This window comes from Mobula hypostoma, unplaced genomic scaffold (genome assembly GCF_963921235.1).
Source record: "Mobula hypostoma unplaced genomic scaffold, sMobHyp1.1 scaffold_42, whole genome shotgun sequence".
NCBI classification, from domain to species: Eukaryota; Metazoa; Chordata; class Chondrichthyes; order Myliobatiformes; family Myliobatidae; genus Mobula; species Mobula hypostoma.
This window is the reverse complement of record NW_026948219.1, coordinates 132853-151851: the sequence shown is the minus strand read 5'-3', so window position 1 is coordinate 151851 and position 18999 is coordinate 132853. Positions and strand designations below refer to the sequence as shown.

General features: G+C 46.8%; 1 pseudogene; it reads right to left on the bottom strand.

Moving 5' to 3' along the window:
• Window positions 1-449: 449 nt before the first annotated feature.
• LOC134341957 (zinc finger protein 208-like) overlaps window positions 450-18999 on the bottom strand; it is a 37811-nt pseudogene continuing 19261 nt past the window's right edge.

The window sequence follows — 18999 nt, the reverse complement described above, 5'->3', positions numbered from 1 at the left end:
TTTTTCAGTTTGAACATCCTCTACCTTTCTGCTTCCTCTCTGTTTTTCTGCCTCTCTAGCCTCAACCTGCCTCCGGCTGTCCACAGCCTCCATCTTTATTTTTTCTAACTTGTACGGGAGCTCAAGCTCACTAGGTTTACTTTCAGGAACCACCTCCAACTCCTCCACTTTAAACACACCCTCAGATACATAATACTCAGCTATTATCCTCTGCATCTGTGACCTCCTCATTGTCAATTTCATCTTAGCAAGTTTTAACCTTCCAGCAATACTCGATAACTCAATCCTTCTGGCGTCCTCTAATGCCTCAGAGGTTGGCACTTCCAGACATCTATCAACATGCATTGCTTCTGATTTCCTACACACAAATAAATCAAAAGGGATTTCACCAATGAAATCGAGAAGTAATCTATATGCCCCCAAATCTGTTCATATCCAGGACGCAGGCCCCAATTTTTTTTACGAACCGTAATGCTTTAGAAATGAACCAGCAGCAATGCAGACTACACCTGGAGTCTGGTTTTGATGTTAAAACCACTATCTTTATTAGTATCTGCTTATAATATAGTAACTTAAGCAAGATAAACAATAGTTAACAGAGGTATGTGTATATAGGTGTGTAAATATAACTCCCAGCCTACTGAGCTCGGGGGAAACAAGGCTTGGAGTCTTGAGACGGTGAACTATGAAAGTTCAGTTCAACCACAGAATAGGTGATGAGAGAGAGATATTTGTAATCCAGGGTAAATGTCGAGAGAAGGCAATTATGTCAAATTCCACAGTTTCCATGGTGGTAAAACGAGAGAACAGTCACTGTAGAATTTATCTGTCGTCGTTCCAAATCCACATAGGAATTATCACCGAAAGTAACTTGTCACAAGGGGTATCATCTTCAAGTGAATTACCACACCACACCCAGGCAAGGGTTAACACATAAGTGGTCTTCACAGGATACCCCAAATCAGATCCACTCCTATGGATCAAACGAGGTGACAACCACACATTCGATGTTCGCTGAATCAATAATTACAGGGTGGGCAGAGGAAAGTTCTAAACAGTGACCCATGGCCACTAGTTCCCTTGTTTCGATCCTTGCATGTTTCCTCCTTCATCTCCACCTGACTGAGTGTCTGTGTCCTCGGTTAAAACTAAACAAGCTGTGAGCGATGTAAACAAGATGCAAGTCAGACTGATTCACCTTAATCTCTCCCTCTCTTAGAATGACAGCCCACAGCAAATGATACATAACAACGGTCACTCCCCATTGTGAACTGACTGGTGTGCCAGTAGTTGGGATGACTGAGTGAATTCCTTCCCACATTCTTTGCAGGTGAATGGCTTCTCCCCAGTGTGAACTCGCTGATGACTCTGTAGGTTGGATAACTGAGCGAATCCCTTCCCACATTCTGAGCAGGTGAATGGCTTCTCCCCAGTGTGAACTCGCTGATGACTCTGTAGGGTGGATGATCGAGTGAATCTCCTCCCACATTCTGAGCAGGTAAACGGCTTCTCCCTGGTGTGAACTCGCTGATGACTCTGTAGGGTTGATGATCGAGTGAATCTCTTCCCACATTCTGAGCAGGTAAACGGCTTCTCCCCGGTGTGAACTCGCTGATGAACCAGTAGGGCGGAAGAGTGAGTGAATCTCTTCTCACAGACTGAGCAGGTGAATGGCTTCTCTCCAGTGTGAACTCGCTGATGACTCTGTAGGTTGGATGACTGAGTGAATCCCTTCCCACAGACTGAACAGGTGAATGGCTTCTCCCCAGTGTGAACTCGCTGATGACTCTGTAGATCGGATGACCGAGTGAATCTCTTCCCACAGACTGAGCAGATGAACGGCTTCTCCCCAGTCTGATCTCGTTGATGACTCTGTAGGTCGGATAACCGAGTGAATCCCTTCCCACAGACTGAGCAGGTGAACGGCTTCTCCCCAGTGTGAACTCGCTGATGACTCTGTAGGTTGGATAACTGAGTGAATCTCTTCCCACATTCTGAGCAGGTGAATGGCTTCTCCCTAGTGTGAACTCGCTGATGACTCTTTAGGTGGGATGACTCAGAGAATCTCTTCCCACATTCTGAGCAGGTGAACGGCTTCTCCCCAGTGTGAACTCGCTGATGACTTTGTAGGTGGGTTGACCGACTGAATCTCTTCGGACAAACTGAGCAGGTGAATGGCTTCTCCCCAGTGTGAACTCGCTGATGTACCAGTAGGCTGGAAGAGTGAGTGAATCTCTTCCCACAGACTGAGCAGGTGAACGGCTTATCCCCAGTGTGAACTCGCTGATGACTCTGTAGGTTGGATAACTGAGCGAATCCCTTCCCACATTCTGAGCAGGTAAACAGCTTCTCCCCGGTGTGAAGTCACTGATGATTCTGTAGGTGGGATGACTGAGTGAATCCCTTCCCACATTCTGAGCAGATGAACGGCTTCTCTCCAGTGTGAACTCGCTGATGACTCTGCAAGTGGGATGACCGAGTGAATCTCTTCCCACATTCTGAGCAGGTGAACGGCTTCTCCCCAGTGTGAACTCGCTGATGACTCTGTAGGTTGGATGAATGAGTGAATGTCTTCCCACATTCTGAGCAGGTGAACGGCTTCTCCCCAGTGTGAACTCGCTGATGACTCTGTAGGTGGGACGACTGAGTGAATTCCTTCCCACATTCTGAGCAGGTGAACGGCTTCTCCCCAGTGTGAACTCGCTGATGATTCTGTAGGTGGGATAACTGAGTAAATCCCTTCCCACATTCTGAGCAGGTGAACAGCTTCTCCCCAGTGTGAAGTCGCTGATGACTCTGTAGGTGGGACGACTGAGTGAATCCCTTCCCACATTCTGAGCAGCTGAACGGCTTCTCCCCAGTGTGAACTCGCTGGTGTACCAGTAGGGCGGAAGAGTGAGTGAATCTCTTCTCACAGTCTGAGCAGCTGAACGGCTTCTCCCCAGTGTGAACTCGCTGGTGAGCCATTAGGTTAGATGACTCAGTGAATCCTTTCCCAGAAATTCAGCAGATGACCAGCCTCTACCCAGTGTGAACTGACTGGTGTGTCCACAGGTGGGAAGACCGACTGTATCCTTTCTCACACAAAGAACAGATGAATGGCTTTGCCCAGTGTGAACTTGCTGATGTACCTTCAATTGAGATAACCGAGTGAATCCATTCCCATTGTCTGAGTAGGGGAACGGCCTTTCCCCTGTTTAAAATGACGGGCGTGTCAGTTGGTCAGATGACCGAGGGAATCGCTCCCCACAGTCTGAACAGGAAGGATGGTCGATCCCTTGCTCCACTTCTTAAATATCCAGACAGAGACAGCAAAACTGGCGTGCCGTGTTTGAGATTGCTGGAAGCAAATTCCTCCTCGTTTTTAACCTGTAAAAAGATTTACAAAATCCATCAATGGGTGTAGGACAACATTTCAGGTGAGATTACTTGAGTTGCCAAGGTGTGATCTGGTATCATACTGTTACAGTGAGGTTCAACCCAAGTTGGACAGAGAAATCATCTTCTGACTGGTATCTGGAATGACCATCAACTCCCTGATGCTCTTCCTGTCTCTATAAGAATGGGACATTTCTGCCGTCTCCAATCTGTGACTTGGCTCAGTTTCACTCTCTCCATTGGTATTATTCCCTGTTCCTGCTGAGCAGTATGGGTGCCTGGCCCCACAGTAACTGAAACACTCTCGTGCAAATAGTCTTTCTTGACATGCATTTGGGATTTTCTTTTATGTATTATTAACTTAAAGTGCCACAGTTTTAACGCCATATAAAAAATTGCCGCTGAGATGAATGGTTGGTCCGCACAGCTGTTAAAAGGACTTGGAGTGAATTTTTGTATTATTTCAGGTTCTTGTCACAGTCATAGAAAATTACAACACAGAAACAGGCCCTTTGGACCATCTCGTTTGTGCTGAACTATTTAAACTGCCCAGTCCCATACCCCTACCATCCAGGCACCTACACAGACCTCTTAAATGTTGAAATTGAGCTCACATTCAGCACTTGTGCTGGCTGCTCATTCCACACCCGGATGACCGTCTGTGTGAAGAAGTTTCCCCTCATGTTCCCCTTAACGTTTCACCTTTCACCCTTAACCCATGGCCTCCAGTTGTAGTCCCACACCATCCCAGTGGTAAAAGCCAGCTTGCATTTACCCTATCTATAACCCTGATAATTGTCATATACTCCATCAAATCTCCACTCAATCTTCTACGTTCCAAGGAATAAAGTCCTGACCGTTTAGTCTTTCCCTATAACCCAAGTCCTTCAGACCTGGCAACATCTTTGTGAATTTTCTCTGAACTCTTTCAACCTCTTTTACATCTTCCTGTAGGTTGCTGACCAAAACTGCACACAATTCTTCAAATTAGGCCTCACCATCGTCTTGTACAATGTCAACAAAACATCCATCTCCTGTACTCAGTACTTTGGTTCATGAAGGCCAATTTGCCAAAATCTTTCTTTCTGTCCCTATCTAACTGTGACACCACTTTCAGTGAATTATAGACCTGTATTCCCAGATTCCTTCCTTCTACAGCACTCCTCAGTGCCTGACCATTCCCTGAGTAAGACCTTGGTCCTATCAAAATGCAACACCTCACACTTGTCTCCATTAAATTCCATTTTGCATTTCTTCACCCATTTTTCCATCTGGTCCAGATCGCACTGCAAGCCATGATAGTCTTCCTCGCTGTCCACTACACCCCAATCTTGGTGCCATCGACAAATTTGCTGGTCCAGCTAACCAAGTTAACATTCAGATTACTGATATAGATGACAAACAACAACAGATCCAGCTCTAATCCCTGTGGCACACCACTAGTTACAGGCCTCCGGTCAGAGAGGCAACCATCTGCTGCCACACACTGGCTTCTCCCAAACACAGTGACTCATCCAAATTACTGTCTCATCTTGAATGCTGAGTGACTAAACCTTCTTGACCAACCTCCCATATGAGACCTTGTGGAGTGCTTTTGCTAAAGTCCATGTAGACAACATCCACTGCCTGCCTTCATCCACTTTCCTGATAACTTCCTCGAGAGACTCTATAAGATTGGTTAGACATGACCTACCATGCACAAAGCCATACTGTCTATCCTTAATCAGTCCACATCGATCCAAATACTTGTACATCCGTTTCCTGCACACACATTCCAATAACTTTCTCACTACTGACATCGGGCTCACCAACGTATAATTTCTAGTTTATTTTTAGAGCCTTTCTTGAACAGCGGAACAACATTGGCTGTCCTCCAATCCTCCAGTACCTCACCAGTATCTAAGGATCATTTAAATATCTGTGCTTGAGCCCCGACAATTTCTGCACTTGTCTTCCACAGAGTCCCAGGGAACAACTTGTCAGGCCCTGGGGATTGATCCACGCTAATTTGCCTTAAGACAGCAAACAACTCCACCTCTGTAATCTGTGCACGGTTACAGGAAGTTGATGCTGCTTTGCCTCATTTCTATAGACCCTGTGACCATCTCCTGAGTAAATACCGATGCAGAAAAGATCTCCCCCATCTGTTTTGTCTCCTCATATGGATTACCATTCTGATCTTCCACAGGATTAATTTTTTCCCTTGCAATCTATTTCCTCTGAACATATCTGCAGAATCCGTGAGAATTCTCCTTCACCTTGTCTGCTGGGGCAACCTCATGCCTTCTTTTATTTCCTTCATAAGTGTTCACTTGAATTTCCTGTATCTCATCAGTACCCCAACTGTTCCTGTCTGCCTGTACCTGGTGTGCACCTCCTTGTTTTTATTGATCTGGGCGAGGAAAGCCAAAGGAGTGATAGAGCTGTATGGTGGGAGGTGGGGTAAGAGGGGTTAGACTAAAGTTGAAGGGGGAATGGGAACCTGTGGAAAGCGGCCAGTGAGTGAGTGGGCCAGTGAAGGAGTGGAGCTTTGAGGCTTTGACTCGAGAGATTCTGGCAGTTTTGGGCAGTTGGTCTGTGCAATCAAGTCAATCAAGATTTAAATTGATCAGCAGAAAGCCATTGATTAGACAATCAAGATTTGAATAGCTCAGACTCAGCAGAAAGCAGCTGATTGGGCAGTCGAGGACAGGTGACCAAGTATTTTGAAAAGCTTAACCAGATAAATAGAGAGATAGCTCAAGCAAAGCGGACAGTGAGTGAGTGGAGCTTTGACTCGAGTGGCTTTGATGAGAAGAGGCGGAGGACCAGCTTGCTCGCAGTTAGTCTTTTCAATGTCTCCTGAGATGGTGATGTGCCTCCCATGTGAGATGTGGCAGTCTTGGGGGAATGCCCCTCTCCCGGAGAGTCACATCTGCCAGAAGTGCATATGGCTGAGTGATCTGGAAGACTGTGTCAGGAATCTGGAGCAACAGCTGGATGACGTTCGACACATAGGAGAGAATGAGGCAGTCATAGATGAGAGCTACATGGAGGTAGTCACACCTAGGCTGTTGGAAGCAGGTCGTTGGGTGACGGTCAGAGGGGGGAAAGCGAAGGTGAGCAGACAGGTAGTGCAGAGCACCCCTGTAGCCATTCCCCTGAATAATAAGTTTACTGTCCTGGATACTGTTGTCGGGGACAACCGACCAGGTGTGAGCCATGGTGGCAGGGCCTCTGGCACTGAGTCTTACCCGGTGGTGCAAAGCGTGGGACAGAGAAGAGGAGAGCTGTCGTCATTGGAGACTCTATAGTCAGGGGAGCAGACAGGAGATTTTGTGGACGTGAGAAGGACACCCGCATGGTTTGTTGCCTCCCGGGTGCCAGGGTCCGGGATGTCTCTGACCAGGTGCACGACATCCTGGTACGAGAGGGAAAGCAACCAGAAGTTGTGATACATGTTGGTACCAACGACATAGGCAGGAAGAGGGATGAGGTCCTGAAATGTGAGTTTCGGAAACTAGGCAGAATGCTAAAGAACAGGACCTCAAGGGTGGCGTTCTCAGGATTGCTGCCAGTGCTACGTGACAGTGATGGTAAGAATTGGAGAAGATGGCAGTTGAATGCGTGGTTGAGGAGTTGGTGCAGGGAGCAGGGTTTTAGATTTTCGAATCATTGGGATCTCTTCTGGGGAAGGTGGGACCTGTACAGATTGGATGGCTTGCACCTGAACTCGTGGGGGAGCAATATCCTTGCAGGTAGGTTTGCTAGCATGGTTCGGGAGGGTTTAAACTAATTTGCGAGGTGGATGGGACCCGGAGTGATAGAGCAGTGAAAGAAGTGCATGGAGTAAAGCCAGATCTAACATATAGAGAGGTTTTGAGGAAAGAGAAGCAGAATAAACAGTGTAAAGACAGTAAGGTAGAAGGGCTGAAATGTGTGTACCTCAATGCAGGAAGCATCAGGAACAAAGGTGATGAACTGAGAGCTTGGATACATACATGGAATTATGATGTAGTGGCCATTACAGAGACTTGGCTGGCACCAGGGCAGGAATGGATTCTCAATATTCCTGGATTTCAGTGCTTTAAAAGGGATAGAGAGGGTGGAAAAAGGGGAGGAAGAGTGGTATTACTGGTCAGGCATAGTATTACAGCTACAGAAAGGGTGGGTAATGTAACAGGATCCTCTTTTGAGTCAGTATGGGTGGAAGTCAGGAACAGGAAGGGAGCAGTTACTCTATTGGGGGTATTCTATAGGCACCCTGATAGCAGCAGAGAAACAGAGGAGCAGACTGGGAGGCAGATTTTGGAAAGGTGCAAAAATAACAGGGTTGTTATCATGGGTGACTTTAACTTCCCTAATATTGATTGGCACCTGAGTAGTTCCAAGGGTTTAGATGGGGCAGAGTTTGTTAAGTGTGTCCAGGACGGATTCCTGTCACAGTTTGTGGACAGGCCGACTAAGGGGAATGCCATACTAGATCTAGTACTAGGTAATGAACCGGGTCAGGTCACAGATCTCTCAGTGGGTGAGCGTCTGGGGGACAGTGACCACCGCTCCCTGGCCTTTAGCATTATCATGGAAAAGGATAGAATCTGAGAGGGCAGGAAAATTTTTAATTGGGGAAGAGCAAATTATGAGGCTATAAGGCTAGAACTTGCAGGTGTGAATCAGGATGATGTTTTTGCAGGGAAATTTACTATGGACATGTGGTCGATGTTTAGCGATCTCTTGCGGGATGTTAGGGATAAATTTGTCCCGGTGAGGAAGATAAAGAATGGTAGGGTGAAGGAACCATGGGTGACAAGTGAGGTGGAACATCTAGTCAGGTGGAAGAAGGCAGCATACATGAGGTTCAGATGGGTCTATTGAGGAATATAGGGAAGCAAGAAGGGAGCTTAAGAAGGGGCTGAGAAGAGCAAGAAGGGGGCATGAGAAGGCCCTGGGTTGTAGGGTAAAGGAAACCCCCAAGGCATTCTTCAACTATATGAAGGAAAAAAGGATGACAGGAGTGAAGGTCGGACCGATTAGAGATAAAGTTGGGAAGATGTGCCTGGAGGCTGTGGAAGTGAGCGAGGTCCTCAATGAATACTTCTCTTCGGTATTCACCAATGAGAGGGAACTTGATGATGGTGAAGACAATATGAGTGAGGGTGATGTTCTGGAGCATGTTGATATTAAGGGAGAGGAGGTGTTAGAGTTGTTAAAATACATTAGGATGGGTAAGTCCCCGGGGCCTGATGGAATATTCCCCAGGCTGCTTCATGAGGCGAGGGAAGAGATTGCTAAGACTCTGGCTAGGATCTTTATGTCCTCGTTGTCCACGGGAATGGTACCTGAGGATTGGAGGGAGGCGAATGTCGTCTCCTTGTTCAAAAAAGGTAGTAGGGATAGTCCGGGTAATTGTAGACCAGTGAGCCTTACATCTGTGGTGGGAAAGCTGCTGGAAAAGATTCTTAGAGATAGGATCTCTGGGCATTTAGAGAATCATGGTCTGATCAGGGACAGTCAGCATGGCTTTGTGAAGGGCAGATCGTGTCTAACAAGCCTGATAGAGTTCTTTGAGGAGGTGACCAGGCATATAGATGAGTGTATTGCAGTGGATGTGATCTATATGGATTTTAGTAAGGCATTTGATAAGGTTCCACACTGTAGGCTTATTCAGAAAGTCAGAAGGCATGGGATCCAGGGAAGTTTGGCCAGGTGGATTCAGAATTGGCTTGCCTGCAAAAGGCAGAGGGTCGTGGTGCAGGGAGTACATTCAGATTGGAGGATTGTGACTAGTGGTGTCCCACAAGGATCTGTTCTGGGACCTCTACTTTTCGTGATTTTTATTAACGACCTGGATGTGGGGGTAGAAGGGTGGGTTGGCAAGTTTGCAGATGACACAAAGGTTGGTGGTATTGTAGATAGTGTAGATGATTGTCAAAGATTGCAGAGAGACATTGATAAGATGCAGAAATGGGCTGCGAAGTCGCAGATGGAGTTCAACCCGGAGAAGTGTGAGGTGGTACACTTTGGAAGGACAAACTCCAAGGCAGACTACAAAGTAAATGGCAGGATACTTGGTAGTGTGGAGGAGCAGAGGGATCTCGGGGTACATGTCCACAGATCCCTGAAAGTTGCCTCACAGGTGGATAGGGTAGTTAAGAAAGCTTATGGGGTGTTAGCTTTCATAAGTCGAGGGATAGAGTTTAAGAGTCCCGTTGTAATGATACAGCTCTATAAAACTCTAGTTAGGCCACACTTGGAGTACTGTGTCCAGTTCTGGTCGCCTCACTACAGGAAGTATGTGGAAGCATTGGAAAGGGTACAGAGGAGATTTACCAGGATGCTGCCTGGTTTAGAGAGTATGAATTATGATCAGAGATTAAGGGAGGTAGGGCTTTACTCTTTGGAGAGAGGGAGGATGAGGGGAGACTTGATAGAGGTGTACAATGTAATAAGAGGAATAGAGAGAGTGGATAGCCAGTGCCTCTTCCTCAGGGCACCACTGCCCAATACAAGAGGACATGGCTTTAAGGTAAGGGGTGGGAAGTTCAAGGGGGATATTAGAGGAAGGTTTTTTACTCAGAGTGTGGTTGGTGCGTGGAATGCACTGCCTGAGTCAGTGGTGGAGGCAGATACACTAGTGAAGTTTAAGAGACTACTAGACTGGTATATGGAGGAATTTAAGGTAGGGGCTTATCTGGGAGCAGGGTTTGAGGGTCGGCACAATATTGTGGGCCGAAGGGCCTGTACTGTGCTGTACTCTTCTATGTTTTATGTTCTAATAACAGAACAGAGAGTGGAGGTGTTGTGGAGATAGTGCTGTTCAGTCCTCAGACAAAGTCAGGAATGAAAAAGTTGAGCATGGTGCAGTGAATATGCTGAGCCCTGTATATTTCAATACAGGGAGCAGCGTAGGAAAGGCGGATGTGTTCAGGACATGGATCAACACCTGGAATTATGACACTAGGATCTGGCAACTGTGGCCTGGGACAGGCTACTTTATGGCAAAGGTGTGCTTGGTAAATGGGAGGCTTTCAAAGCAAAATTTTGAAAGTACAAAGCAGGTATGTGCTTGTTAGAATAAAAGGTAAAGATAGAAACTGTAGGGAACCTTGGTTTTCAAGAGATATTGAGATGCTGGTGAAGCACAAAATGGAGTTGCAGAATAGGGATAGGCAGGTAGGTTCTTATGGAGTTTAAGAAATGCAAGAGAACACATAAGAAATAAATCAGGATGGCTGGCCTTGCAGAAAAGATGAAGGAGAATTCTAAGGGATTCGAGAGATAGATTAAGAGCAAAAGGATTGCAAGGGACAAAGTTGGCGATGCATGTTTGGAACCAAAGCGGAAGGGGAATATCTTAAATATTTTTTTTTCACCTCTATTTACTCAGGAGAGACGCGGTTGGTGGCGTAGTGGCATCAGTGCCAGACTTTGGGACGAAAGGTCCCGAGTTCAAATCCAGACGGCTCCTCTGCACACTTTCCATCTGTGCTGGGTTACGAGCTGGTGATCTCTTTGGAAACTCACCCAGCAGAAGGCAATGGCAAACCACTGCTGTACCTTGCCTCGTACGCGGTTCCCCATTACATCAGAGGGAATCGTCCGCTAACTGGAGAAACTCCAGATGCGACATACCATTCCTTTTCCTTTACTCAGGAGATGGACACAGAGCCTATGGAAGTGTGGAAAAGCGGTATTAACATCATGGACCCTGTACAGATTAAAAAAGAGATGTTTGCTATCCTGAGGCAGATCAGCATGGATAAATCTCCAGGGCATGACAGGGTGCTCCCTCAGACCCTACGGTAGGCAAGTGCAGAAATTGTCAGGGCCTGAGCAGAGATAATTAAATCATCCTTAGTGACAGGGGATTATCAGAGGACTGTAGGATAGCCAAAGTTATTTCACTGTTCAACATAGAACATAGAAATCTACAGCATATTCCAGGCCATACAGCCCACAATGTTGTGCCAACCATGTAACTTACTCTAGAAACTGCCTAGAATTTCCCTAGCACATAGACCTCTATTTTACTGAGCTCCATGTACCTATCTAAGAAGCTGTTAAAAGACCCTTTTGTATCTGCCTTGACCACCACTGCTGGCAGTGCATTCCACACACCCACCACTCTCTGTGTTTAAAAAAAAACTTACCCCTGCCTTCCCTTCGGTACCTATTTCCAAGCACCTTGAAACTATGCCCCCTTGTGTTAGCCAGTTCAGCCCTGGGGGGAAAAACCTCTGGCTATCCACATGATCAATACCCCTCATCATCTTATACACCTAAAAAAGACTCTAAACATAAACAAGGAAATTATACATTGCTTTGAGGATTTGTTAGAAGTATACAAAATTATAAGGGTATAGATAGGGTAAATGCTAGCAGCTTTTTCCACTGAGGTTGGGTGGGATGACAACCAGAAGACACGAGTAAGAGGGGAAGGTGAAAATTTCACAGGAACATTTGGAAAAGCTGTTCACTGAAATGGTGGTGAGAGTGTGGAATGAGATGTCAGCACAAGTGGTGCATGTGAGGTCGGTTTCACCATTAAGAGAAGTTTGATAGGTACCTGGATGGTCGGGGTGTGGAAGGTGATGGTGCTGGTGCAGGTAGTTGCTTTAGACGGCTTAAATATTTTCAGCATTGTGTAGATGGGACAAATGGCCTGTTTCTGCACTGAACTTCTCCAAACTTCTTTGACAGAGAAGCTGTCCAAACTTGATTGGAAGGGGAAACTGGTAGGAGTGACAACGGAGCAGCAATGGCTGGAGTTTCTGGGAGCAATTCGGGAGCTGAGTGCACGGCAGAGACATCCCAGTGAAGCACTCTAAAGGCAGGAGGACACAACCGTGGCTGAAATGAGAAGCCGAAACCAACATAAAAGCCAAAGAGAGGGCAGAAAAGAAAAAAAAATATTGGGAAACTTTTAAAAACCAACCGAAGACAGCTAAAAAAAATCTCATGGCATTATGATCACTGGATACAAAGTGTTCCCAAACAGTAATTTCTATCACTAACTCTGGATCATTTCCTAATAGCTTATTCCACATTTCTGCATTGGAAATTCTACGTACTGATTAAGGGCACATTTGACAAGCTCTACTCCATCTTGCCCTTTTATGGTGTGGGGTCCCAGTCAATATATGGAAATTTAAAATCGCTTACAATCTCAACCCTTGTTTCTTGGCACAGTCTGCGATCTCTCTACAAATTTGTTCCTCTAAATCCCTCACTGTTGGGTGCAACCAGCTCCCAGTAATGGCTACAATATCATAATTCCATGCCCTGGGCTCATCTGGCTTTCCTACAATGCTTCTTCCATTGTGATATATGCAGCTTAGGAGAGTCACTGCGCCATGCTCAACCTTTTGATTACTGACTTTCTCTGAGGTCTGAACAACATCTGTCTGGTGTCAAGAAGTTACAGGGAGGATTGGAGCCAGAATGACAGAACAGATTGTGAAGAGGGTGAATTGAATTGAATTGACTTTATTACTTACATCCTTCATATACATGAGGAGTAGAAATCTTTGTGTTACGTCTTTGTCTATATGTGCAATTTATAGTAACTTATAATAATTAATATATATAATAGGACATTCAATATAACATAGAAAGACAATTGTACCAGCATGAATGACCTGGTGGAAGAAGCTGTCCCGGAGCCTGCTGGTCCTGGCTTTTATGCTGTGGTACCATTTCCCGGATGGTAGCAGCTGCAACGTTCTGTGGTTGGGGTGACTCAGCTCCCCAATTCTAGGCACTTTCTAGAGTAAGTTACATGGTTGGCACAACATTGTGGGCTGAATGGCCTGGAATATGCTGTAGATTTCTATGCTTTATGTTGAACAGCGAAAACAACCTCTCCCCCAACGTTGCAAAAACAAAGGAGCTGGTTGTGGACTACAGAGAAATGGAGACATCAATGGATCTGCTGCTGAGAGGGTGAACAACTTCAAATTCCTTGACATAAACATCACCGAGGATCTCACCTGGTCTGTTCATACTGTCTGTGTGGTGAGAACTTTCACCTCAGACTGTTGAAGAAGTTTGGTATGGTTCCTCAAATCCCAAGAACACTCTACAGGGGCACAATTGAGAGCATCCTGAGAGTCGGCATCACTGCCTGGTATGGGACCGATACTTCCCTCAGTCGCAGGACTCTGCAGAGAGTGGTGCAGACAGCCCAGCCCAACTGTATATGTGAACTTTCCCCTATCCAGGATATTAACATTATTGTGTAAAAAGGTCCCGTAGGATCACTGGGGAGCTGAGTCACCCCAACCATAGACTGTTGCAGCTGCTACCATCCGAGAAACACTACCACAGCATGAAAGCCAGGACCAGCAGGCGCTGGGACTGCTTCTTCCACCAGGCCATCAGACTGATTCATTCATGCTGGTACAATTGTATTTCTATGTTACACTGAATGCCCTGTTGTACATATTAATTATTATAAGTTACTATAAATTGCACATTTAGATGAAGACGTAATGCAAAGATTTCTACTCCTCATGTATATGAAGGATGAAAGTAATAAAGTCAATTCAATTCAATTCACCCTCTTCACAATCTGTTCTATCATTCTGGCTCCAATACTCCCTGTAACTTCAGTTTAACCACCCACCCCACAGGTATGCACTAGCAAGCCTTACCATTAGGATATTCATCCCCTTTTAGTTCTGTTCCCCAACCAACAAATCCCCTATCATCCCTTTGACTTTGCACAGTCAGATAATCCCCACCAAGAGTTTCTAAAGTGGTCTACCTGTTGTTGTGGGGGATGGCAACAAGAGTACTCTGCAATGGCTGTTTACCCTCATTCCCCTTCCTGACTCTCACCCAGTTACCTGTGTCCTGCACCTTGGGTGTAACTCACCTGTCTTCATGTCATATCAATCACCCCCTCCGACTCCTGGATGATCCGGAATTCATCCATTTCAAGTTCCAACTATTTAAAGTGCAGGGTTACAAGCTGCAGCTGGATGCAGATCTTGTAGGTGAGGGCATCAGGGACACTGGAGGTCTCCCCTCTAATTTGTAATGACCAGGGTGCAGAAAAATCTTGTGCTGTGCAATTTTTTGCCCGGTGACAACAACATGTGGGCACTAAATTTTATATTTTGAGCTATTCATTTTAACAGCTAGCAAATCACTGTCAATAAAAACTTTGATGTCCTCTGGGTTTGATCAAGTTCATCTGCACTCTCACATAACCTATGTAGCAGGCCTGTAGTGGGTAATTAAGCATTTTCTCACCACAGCTTTTGCACACTGTCCATATGTGATTCTCTTGCTAAATAATGCTTGAAAAAGTCAGATTTCCAACTATCACTCCACTTCTTCCCACTTGCAAATTCTCCAGTAACTTTTGCATCACCACAATACACACAGGTAACACCAGTTTCTGTTTTGTACACAAATATTTCCCCTGAACTCTCCCCCAGGTGACTGACGGTGGTGAACTCAGTGATGGCAATGCCAATGAATATGAAGGGCAGGGCAGTAGTCTGTCTCACTGGAGTCTGGCACATTTGTGATGTGAAAGCTACTTGTTGCCCAGGGCAAAGGTGTTTGATATCATTATGTACCCAGAGAGAGTGGGTCAAAACATATTCTCACGGGTAGAAAAGTCTAGAACAAGAGGGGGTAGAACAAGCAACAGACACAAAATGCTGGAGGAACTCAGCAGGCCAGGCAGCATCTATGGAAAAGAGTACTAATGCTGAGTTCCTCCAGCAATTTGTGTGTGTTGCTTGGATTTCCAGCATCTGCAGATTTTCTCTTGTTTGTGACTGGAGGCAGAACAAAGGTGATTTTCTCAACAGCTGATGTAAAAGATTTTGTTCCCTTTCTCCGAGTTCCCGATCCTTGCATTTAGACAGCTGGAGCTCAGCTCTGTCTGAGAGATCCATCGGTTCCCATTCCCTCATCAGCCGGAAGCTCCCCGGGGCCCGTGTACGGATGGTAGGGCTGAGAGAGAGGGAAGAGAGCAGGACTGTCCCGGGATTGCGGGTCACGGAGTCCGGAGCTCACAGCAACTACCCGAAGTCGGTGTTGAAAACGCCCGCCCGGTGAGACCCCCAACCCGGAGATCCCTTCTTACCTCAACCGATCATCCGGGGCCTTTTGTGCACCGCGCGCTGGTGAGCTCGAGCTTGGTCGGTTTAACGGCTGGGCTACTAATCACGTGACCAGTCCCTCCCCCACCGCCGTCAACAGAGGTTTCACGCGCTGCGCTATTCCGATTGGTCCGAAGCGATGTCAATCACTGCTTCCAGCCAATACCCGAGGCGGACCTACCGAGAGGGCGTTACCCCCGCTGACACCGTCTCCCGAACTTTCCGTCACGGCGGGACAACCGTCAAAGTAAATGTCCGCTTTCTGATTTATTTCCATTTCCCTCCGAGGGAAGTTGGGGCGTTTGTGAAGCGTCTCCTGCGGCCGGAGTCTGATGTGTCGCTGAGAGGTAGGAGGAGACCGCTCGGCCCGTCGGTTTGATGCCGGTTCCCCGGGGAGGGAGAGGGGGATTTTATTGAAAGGATGAAGACGGTGAGAGAGGGGGCGGACAGGATGTTTGTCCCGGTGGGGACAGGAGGGGCTCATCTGTGGAAATGTCTGAGCCCACGGTGGTGGCGAGCAGAGGGATTCACCACATTGGGGGGCAAACACCGGCAGACTGTTGCCCTGCAAGCGGGGCCAATGGTCCGGGCAAAGTGACAATTATTTGTGTTTTGTTGAGACTGTACCTGGAATATGGTGTAAAATCCCGCTCCCCACACTAACACGGGTCACACAGACCAAAGAACAAACTGCCGGAGGAACTCAGTGGGTCGGGCAGCATCTGTGGAGGGAAATGGACCGTCAACATTTCGGGCCGAGACCCTCCCTCTGGACTGAGAGTGGACGGGAAATAGTCAGAGAAAAGAGGTGAGGGGTGGGGATGGGGCAAGAGCTGGGGAGTGAGAGGTGGATCCAGGTGAGGGGGAGGTGGGAAGGTGGAAATAGTGATGGGGTGGGAGGTGAGTGGTTGGGGCAACACGGGGCTGCAGAAGATGGAAATTAATTCCATAGAGGATTAACAAAGAGGTTAGAGAGTATTTGTTATGGAGAGTGCAATGAAGATTCACCAGACTGATCCCTGGAGTGGTGGGGTCATCATATGAAGAAAGATCAAATGTGATAACCCTTTCATTTAGAGAATTGAGGACTGAGAGGTGAACACATTGAAATGCACAACATCATTACCGGTTGAACCAGGGATCCCAGTCTCTGAAAAAGGGGGTGGACTGTCCAGGACTGAGATGAGGGGAAATGCCTCCACTCCGAGGGTGGTGACTCTCTGTAAATCCCCACTACAGAGGGCGGTGAAGACTCAGTGATCGTCCTCACATCAAACAGAGGTCGGCAGATGTGTGGAGACAGAAGGGATCGAGGAAATGAGGATCGGGCAGAAACGTGTCTGAGATGGGAGAGCAGCCGCCATCTTGTTGATGGTTAGAGGGGCTGAATGGCCACCTCCTGCTGTTTCTCACTTGATGTTTCAGTGTTCCTGTCCAGTGAGGCCAGAGGAATGTGAATAGAAATTAGAAACATAGAAAAACTACAGCACAATAGAGGCCCTTCGGCCCACAATGCTGTGCCGAACATGTCCTTACCTTAGAAATTACCCAGGGTTACCCATAGCCCTCTGTTTTTCTAAGCTCCATGTACCTGTCCAGGAGTCTCTTTGAAGACCCTATTGCAGCCCATTCCACACACTCACCACTCTCTGTGTAAAAAACTTAACCCTGACATCTCCTCTGTACCTAATCTCCAGCACCTTAATCCTGTGTCCTCTTGTGGCAACCATTTCAGCCCTGGGAAAAAGCCTCTGACTATCCACACGATCAATGCCTCTCATCATCTTATACACCTCTATCAGGTCACCTCTCATCCTCCGTCGCTCCAAAGAAAAAAGGCCACGTTCACTCAACCTATCCTCATAAGGCATGCTCCCCACTCCAGGCAACATCCTTGTATAATCCCCTCTGCACCCTTTCTATGGTTTCCACATCCTTCCTGTAGTGAAGTGACCAGAATTGAGCACAGTTCTTCAAGTGCGGTCTGACCAGAGTCCTACATTACCCTTCGGCTTTTAAATTCAATCCCAAAGTTGATTAAGGCCAATGCACCGTACGCCTTCTTAACCACAGGGTCAACCTACGCAGCAGCTTTGACTGTCCTATGGACTCATACTCCAAGATTCTCTGGGCAGAGAATCTCACCTGGTTCCTAACACCAGCTCCATAGCAAAGAAAGCCCAGCAGTGTCCTTACTTTCTGAGAAGGCTGAGGAAGGTCGATCTCCCACCCTCCGTCCTCACCACATTCTACAGAGGACGTATCAAGAGCATCCTGAGCAGCCGCATCACTGCCTGGTTCGGAAATTGCACCATCTCGGATCGCAAGACCCTGCAGTGGATACTGAGGTCAGCAGAGAAGATCATAGGGGTCTCTCTTCCCGCCATTACAGACATTTACACCACACGCTGCATCCGTAAAGCAAACAGCATTGTGAAGGACCCCACGCACCCCTCATACGAACTCTTCTCCCTCCTGCCATCTGGCAAAAGGCACCAAAGTTTTCGGGCTCTCACGACCAGTCTATGTAACAGTTTGTTTCCCCCAAGTCATCAGACTCCTCAGTACCCAGAGCCTGGACTGACACCAACCTACTGTCTTGTTTATTATTTATTGTAATTCCTGCACTGTTTTGTGCACCTTATGCAGTCCTCAGTAGGTGTGCAGTCTCGTGTAATTTTGTGTTTTTTTTTTACGTAGTTCAGTGTAATTTTTGTATTCGTCATGTAGCACCATGGTCCTGAAAAACATTGTCTCATTTTTACTGTGTACGGTACCAGCAGTTATGGTCGAAATGACAATATACAGTGACTTGACTTGACTCTGATCCTCCACACTGCCAAGTCTTACCATTAATGCTATATTCTGCCATCATCTTTGACCTAACAAAATGAACCACCTCACACTTATCTGGGTTGAACTCCATTTGCCACTTGTCAGCCCAGTTTTGCATCCTATCAATATAGATAGATAGATATACTTTATTAATCCCGAGGGAAATTTGGTTTCATTACAGCTGCACCAACCAACAATGGAGAGTAAATATAGCAATACAAAAAACCCCAACAATCAAACACCAAAATGCAAACTATGCCAGATGGAAAATAAGTCCAGGACCAGTCTATTGGCTCAGGGTGTCTGACCCTCCACGGGAGGAGCTGCATGTTCGATGGCCACAGGCAGGAACGACCTCCCGTGTTGCCAAGTGTTGTATCACGGTGGAATGTGGCTGAAGTCCAACAGTAAGAAGTTCGATATCCAGTCTGCAAACACGTTCCTCAATCATAATATACCCCAGATTGCACCATCTGTTGTTAGCCAGATCAGTAAGCACCCAACTCCTTTACGCTTACCGCTCTCAGTGCACTTCCGGTCAGCCGGAACGGTATTACCCACCGAACTCCTCTTCACCAAAAGTCTCTGTTGTCTCGACCCGGTCCTCTTTCCTCGGCTTTGTGATCCCCCTCTGTGTGTTTTCCTCCGGATTTCAGCAGGGGTGGCCTCCGCTCTGTTCGCTAAGCTG